The following is a 7,365-nucleotide window of genomic DNA, read 5'->3' on the forward strand; positions in this document are numbered from 1 at the left end:
TATATATTTAAATTTTTTTTTTTTAAAGAAAAAGCACAGAAACTTCAAATTTATTATCATTCGAAAGAAAATTTTTTGGCATTTATTTTTTGAAGATTATGTCTTTCAAATGTTTGCCGTGGCAAAAAATTCACCAGGTAACTGGTAAATGACACGTGTGATGTTTCGCTCCAAGACCGGGATCGAAGCGGGATTAGCTGCATAGACTTTATACCTTACATGTTCTCACAGCCAACTAACTCTGACGGTACAATATCACACGATCTTGGTGACCAATTCACTGGCCCAAAACGTGAAATTATCTGCTCATCGAAGTGTCATCTAAACAAATATATTGATTGATGTATATAGTCGAATATCATGGGCTATGACGGTTACCTTCTCTCCGGCATCGTATTTGAATGACCGATGTTTCCAGAAGCCACACCAAGCGCTTGGTTGTCAGGATAAAATGATAACTCTTGAATCTGTTCAGGTTAATCTTCAGGAAAAGGAAGACCTCCACTAAGTTGGAGAGGTGATAATAAAAGGACTGACACGCTGTTGTTAAGACGGTTCTAACAGCACAAGCAGTGTCTATGCTGTTGAAATATTATTTAATAGTTCTTCCTCTTAATTTTGACTTAAGGTGTGAGCTTTTCTTTAATAAAACATTCTAAGATTTACTCATATTATTAGCCTCAGTATCGTTTTGTGTAGATTGTAAAACCTCAATCAGATATAAAATTTTAAATTATAGAAAAGATTAACTCTAATAACAGTATAACTAGATTTGAGATGAATTATTCCTATCTGAAGTAGATAAAAGTTGATAAAAGCTTTCAAGTTCTACTTATCCGGAAGCTTTAATCAAAGAAAAGAACCAGAATTCACATACGCATTCATAACTATATTTATCTTCGTGTAAGCTCCATAAGCTTTTGTTGGAAATCTTTTATAGCACTACATAACCGTAAAGTTCAAAGCTTAATGTTCGGATACTGTAAAAATCCGGCAACGCAACACAACTCACATCACCAACCGCTAACTTAAACTATTCACCAGGAAGCTTTTTGACTGACTTCAGCACTTAACACATTAGGGGTATTCAGACCAACTTTGTTAATTCATTAGTCGTTACTCGGTAGTTTTTTACGTGGGTTTTGCTTTTGTAAAATTAACAGTAACGAAGTACGAGGCTGGCAAGCATGATAGTTTTTTCGTTACTTGTTAACATCACTTAGCTGTTTTGTTTGCGTTGTTGCCTCAAAAGTTAACTCAATTCATTGCGAAAAATACATTTGCTGTCTACGAAAAATTAGTTTCTGACAAATTTTTCAAAAGTAAGTATTTAATATAATTGAATCAGCTGTTTTGAGACAAAGTTTACACTCACTACTGCTGTACAGCAAAAAGTATGTTCACAGTTAAGTGTTTTAACGAACTATCAAATTAACAAGTTCGGTCTGAATACCCCTTTTATTTAGACATTTTCGAACTCGTTTCTCGGCAGGTATGCATATGTAATAGCTGATGTTGCTTTACTAAATATATCACTATATACAGATGTGGTCAGAAATTTGGTCAAAATGAGTTCTGTTTTTCTTTGTTATGCATTGAAACATGAGGCGGCATACCGTCTTGTTGGAAATAGTGATCGATCAAAAGTTGATTAACTTCGTTGTACAACGGGCGTTATTGAAGGTGTGATCCCGCCATACCACAATCCGCACGGTGAAATTTTCAGGATGCAAGATGCGAGATTTGACTTACTCCCATAATAATTTTGTTTGTTGTGAAAGTCATCAAACCAAAAATCACTGTATCCTTATTAGTAGACGCTATTCGTTACTAAACTATTGGATTATAATTCTTGTTAAGCTACGATTGCTTTTTTTTTGTTTTTGGAAAAAGCCGTATACTTGAAAATGAAAACAATTTTCTATTCCTATTCGTTTTTGATGGAAAAAAGTGTCCTTATTGTTCAGTATATTCTAAGATTGTTTTAAAGTTTTTTATGTGTTCAAAAAAAAAAAAAAAATATCGGAGCTTTGATCATCTTAAATCGATTTTGTAATTTCAAGAAATTTATTTCTAAATTTTTTCGAAAAAATCAATAGTTAATTGGTTAATTTTTGACAAAATAAAAATCTTTCAATCAGCCCCGAGTTTATTACGTATACTAAAAGCTGTATAAATTTCATTAAAATCGACTAAGCGGTTCTTGAATTACGCTTGTCACCAGTTCAAAAAACATAGTTTGGAGAAAAACGCGTTTAAAGTTTCACACTAGCGCTTTGAAGTGCCCGAGCTCTCTTTGTTATTTGTCGCATAAATCAAAAACTAATTATCGGATCAACGTGACATTTTCAGAGCATATTTTTAAGATATTACACTTAACGAAAAACTAATGTTTTGGAAATTCTGACTACCCTTAACCCGTTAAAAGAGCATGTTTATTTCCTGTTAGGACTTTTAGCCCAAAACATCGATTCAAGATTAAAGAAACTGAATATAACATAATGTTGGCAAAAAACTCCAACTATTAACTCCCATATGGTTGTATTTCCTGGTTTAAGAAGGAATACTGAGTTTATACGATTATCATAAAAACATTTCTAGTACAACTTAAATCTACATATTCTTCAATTAATTGTACACCCAACTCTCAACCGTCAACAGGTTTCTGAGCTTATACCGAATAACCAGATATTAATATTTCACGTTGTAGCTCCTCTATAGTTTGGAATTTTTTATAGTTTGCAGAATGTCAGGATGGGTTTCACTCAAAAATTTCAAGTCCTTTGACCAGAATGTGAAGTAATTAGCTGTTGACAGCTAAGATGTGATCAAGACCTACCTAGTCCCTGAGTTTAACAAACACCTTTCTAATGAGACGTTTCTTTCAGAAGGCCGCGATTTTGTTAATTTTGAAAGAAAAAATCCTTCGGTCAGGCCAAGGATTATCTATTTATAAAACTAATTTGTTTTGTCCGATTTATTTTAGATGAATCTCCAAGGACAAGGAGGTTGTCACCGCAAGTACCTTTTTTTGAAACAGGGTCAACACAAACAACTATAACTTTGGAAATAAATTTTTTTTTTGAAATTTTCGTGATTTCAAGTCAACACATTAACACGATTTAATAGTAAAAAAAAAATCTGAAAGTTGTAATTTTTTCGTGCCTCTGACTATCCTTAACCCCTTAATAAGGGCACTTGAAACATGAATGTTTAAAAAATATATAGGTACATATGTACCATATATAAATATGTTGTATTAACGACGTTGACGTTTCTTCATTATTAAGTTATATACTACTTTAGTAAAAGAAAAAATCCTAATTTATTTTTCAAAACTTATGTCGTTCGCTTCAAAGTAACCTCCCTTGGCGCCAATTCCGGAATACCTTTGAATGACTTTAATCGAATCAAAGCTGTCATTTGCATTTGCCGAATAGTCAGAAGTCACACGAAGCTAAATCAGACGAATACAGTGGGTTTCGGTACGATATTTGTTGAAAATTGCGCAAAAAGCTCACGAAGAATCAACGCAGTATGCGAAGGTGCCTGATCGTGGTGCAAAAAGCAAGAGAGTGGCCTCATAATTTCGACCTCTTTTTACGAATAGCTTCGCGCAACTGACGCATAACACTTAAATAGTATTTCTTGTCGGCAGTTTGGCCAGTCGGATTAAATTTAGAGTTCATCACACGTCGATAATCGAAGAAAAATGTCAACATAACCTTGATTCTGCTTTGATTTGGTTTTTTCAGCTTTGGCTCCCCTTTCTCACGATATTCAGACTTTGGATCATCAGTTTCCGCGTGGTGAGCTAAGATACAAGACTCATCGCCATTAAATAAAACGTGTCAGGACAATCTGGTAGTCGGAAAGCATTTTTTTACAGACGTTAATGCGATGCTGTTTTTAGAAAAAATTTAGTGATTTTGGCATAAATCGTTCTTATGAGAAGTAGGTCCAAATGTTCTTCCATACCTGATTTAACCGATCCTTCGTATATTCCAACGATGCCGCTAAGATATCTAACTGTTAATCGTCGATTTTCAAGCACCAATCCCTTCATTTTATTGACTTGCTGATTAGCAGTTCATGTTGATGGTCGTCCTGGATGTGGTTCGTCGACTTTGAATAATTTGTACCAATCAAAAATTCATGCTCGCAACAAGCAATTATCACCGAATGCCTTTTCCAACATTCTAAACGTTTCGGCACCAGAAATTTGATTCCTCATGCAAAATACAATGGAACTTCTTTGTTGAATACTTTCATTCAACGCATAAATCGCCGAATGCACTTCATGTACTTAAGAATGACAAGCGTATACTAAATACTAATGATTAGTTTGATGCGACATTTGGCACAGATGCCATTTACAGTCATACTAACTTAGGAAAAAAGTATTTCGACAAATGGGTTGTCTCACGAAATTTAAATTAAAAAGTCCTACTATTTTACCACCACAGCAATACATATGTACATATGTATATGTATCAACATATGTTCCCATTAATTTAATTGTCTTTAACAATCTGTGCTGCTTTGTATTCCCACTTTCCTTTATTAGTGCTCTGTAGTGTAAATTGTTAATAAAGCTCGCGGCGTTTTGTAATTAAACACAAATCGTTGTTGACACGGCCAGGCAGCACTTTCGAACTTTCTCGTACACATGTACAGCTATGTATACAAGTGTTCTTATGTACCGAAAATAAACGAATCGCTATAACTCTTTAACCATGGCAAGTATTTTCGCAATAAACAAATAACTTGCGGACATAATTATGTAATGAAATCAAATGAAAAGTGATTTTAATTAAACGCGCTCTTTGCCTCTGCAGCGGCGTCTCGTTGGCGCGCAAAACTTCCGCTGCTGCTTCCCTTCTGCATTTTCCCATTGCCTGGATATTAAATTGTCTTAGAACTGATGGAATGTTATTGCCCGCAGCAGTTTTCATGTTAGTTATTGCTGCCACTGAATTGAAAATTCGCAATTAATCTGTTATCGTTGGTAGGGATGATGGCGTTTTTTACAATCCAACAGCTTGTGAGGTGACTGCTTGGCAATTGCTTTAAACGTATTAGTTTAACTTCATTGCTCTGTTGAGTTTAACTTAGTTAGCTGGTGATAGTTGCAGCGCTAAGTGACATTGGTTAACGTGGCTAAATGTACATATAAGCTATGGATGTGATTTGATGACATCCAAAGGTAAAAATATTTTTGCAATAAAATACCAGATTAGCAGTAAATTATTAAGGGAAAATCATTATTTGATGGATTACATATAGTTACATATAGTTGATACAAATTATAAAATACAGCATAATAATAAAGCATAACTAAATACGAAGTTAAATAACGCATTATAAATTGAAAGGCTATATCGAGTTGACTAAACTTAAATGCTAGCGAGACAGTACTAATAACTGATACCAGGCTACCAATAGCAATGAAAGCAAGCTACTCGGGATTAACTGTAGGCAGGAAGCCATTGTGGCAACCAAATTTGGAGGCACGGGTAAAGCAGTTACAGCACTTTAGACTTGTAAAAGATGTTGGGGTCCAAAAGGAGACAAGCACTTCGTGCAACTCATTGGCTCAAGTCAGCTGTTGTAAGGCCGATTATGAGATATGGTATATTAGTATGATGGCCAATAATCGATAAAAGACCGCGTTAAGGAGTATGGAAAACATATAAAGAGGAGATAGTCTATACATCTCTTAGAACAACGCCAAAAGAGGCACAAAACATAATTTCATATTTACTTTCCATACAATTGCTCTGAAAGCAACTAGCAGCGAGGTCACCTCTTGTGCTGAGAAAATTCTCCCTGGTATTCTTCTTTATTGGCGTAGACATCGCTTAGAGTCGAATTTACACCAGCGCATCAATGGTCTCTTCTTTCGATTGTTTGGCTCCATTTGGATTCCAAGGGTGCAGATTGTGGGGTCTCCTTTTTGTGTTTTGTGTTTTTTGGCCAGAGCACACTAAATTCCAAACGTTGGGTATGCTTTCGTCCGCTCGTCGTCTACATAGAAGTTGATGCATGCTCCTTGTCAGTTCTTCGCCGCCGCGTTTGAATAGCTTGGCCGGCAATTCATCGGCCTCCGCCGCTATTGCTATTCGAACTTCTTCATGGTTGGCCAATGGAACGTCTGCTCCATCATCAGCTGGAGAAGTATTCCCTCCACAATTTCAGTATGTTCTTGACATCACCTCTGCGGGTTCTGCTAGAATATGCTGCGATCTTGAAACCTTCTGTTAAACGCCTCAACTTTTCGTAGAATTTTAAAACTTTCTAGCATTATCCCTGTCGGCCATCTTGTCAATCGCTCCCTATTAGCTGTCTGTAATGAGTGGAATTCTTAGATACTTACATAGAATGTTTCCCTTTATACCTCATACCATAGAAATCCTTCAGAAAAAATTTATTTATTTTTCCAATATTGGTTTTACTTTCAGAGATTAGCGGAATGGGGTCAAATGACAGTAACAAACGGATAATTATCTATACGGCTGGACCGACAGTATATAATTGAGTTGGAGGTGGTGTTTTTTCTAAAGAATTAAACACCGAAATCGTCTTCATACTACCAGACCGCTGAGGTATTTTTGAAGCTGACAACACAGCAATTAAAGAAAGGTTTCTTGTTCTGACAAAAAGTGTCCTCAAAACAAGAAATATATTTATATATACAGATAGTCAAGCGACTTGGAAATCACTAAAGTCTCTTCGGGTTTCGTCAATGACAGTGGAAGCATGTCTTGATGTCCTACTTGATCTACCATTCAATCACTGATATTTCTGATAACTATAAAGCAGATGAACTAACCGCAGCAGATACCACCCTACAATAAGACTTCAGAAAGAGACATTTTATATGTCGTTGTTTACTGGAAGACAAATATTTAATCGATAAAAATGTTCTAGATATAGCTGAGCCTCTGGCGAATTAATCTCTGACTTTCTCCACAACAGTCACTCTCTTTGGAGTGCTAACAGGTCACGAACTAATTGCCAAATATGCTAGTAGAACAGAAGATGTCAGGTGTTAGAAGAAGGGCATACTATAAAATATATATTTTCTGAGCAAATACAAGGCTTTTTATAGAAAAAGAATCACAACTATCGGTCGAAGGTTTCTTGACGACGTTTCGGAGGTTACACAAATAAAATACCTTGCACTGATCAACTTCAACAGGAGGAAATAATAAAGGTAATTTTAGACCCGGTGGTTTCACAATAGATATCGTAAGGACTTTGGGACATTTCCAGACAGCTACTCTACTTACCTACCGCCCCTATTATGTTTCTTAACGTAATATAACTGAATTTACATAAGACGACTTAGCATAAATGAACATA

This window comes from Bactrocera latifrons, unplaced genomic scaffold (genome assembly GCF_001853355.1).
Source record: "Bactrocera latifrons isolate USDA-ARS-PBARC rearing strain unplaced genomic scaffold, ASM185335v1 scaffold_202, whole genome shotgun sequence".
Lineage (NCBI taxonomy): Eukaryota > Metazoa > Arthropoda > Insecta > Diptera > Tephritidae > Bactrocera > Bactrocera latifrons.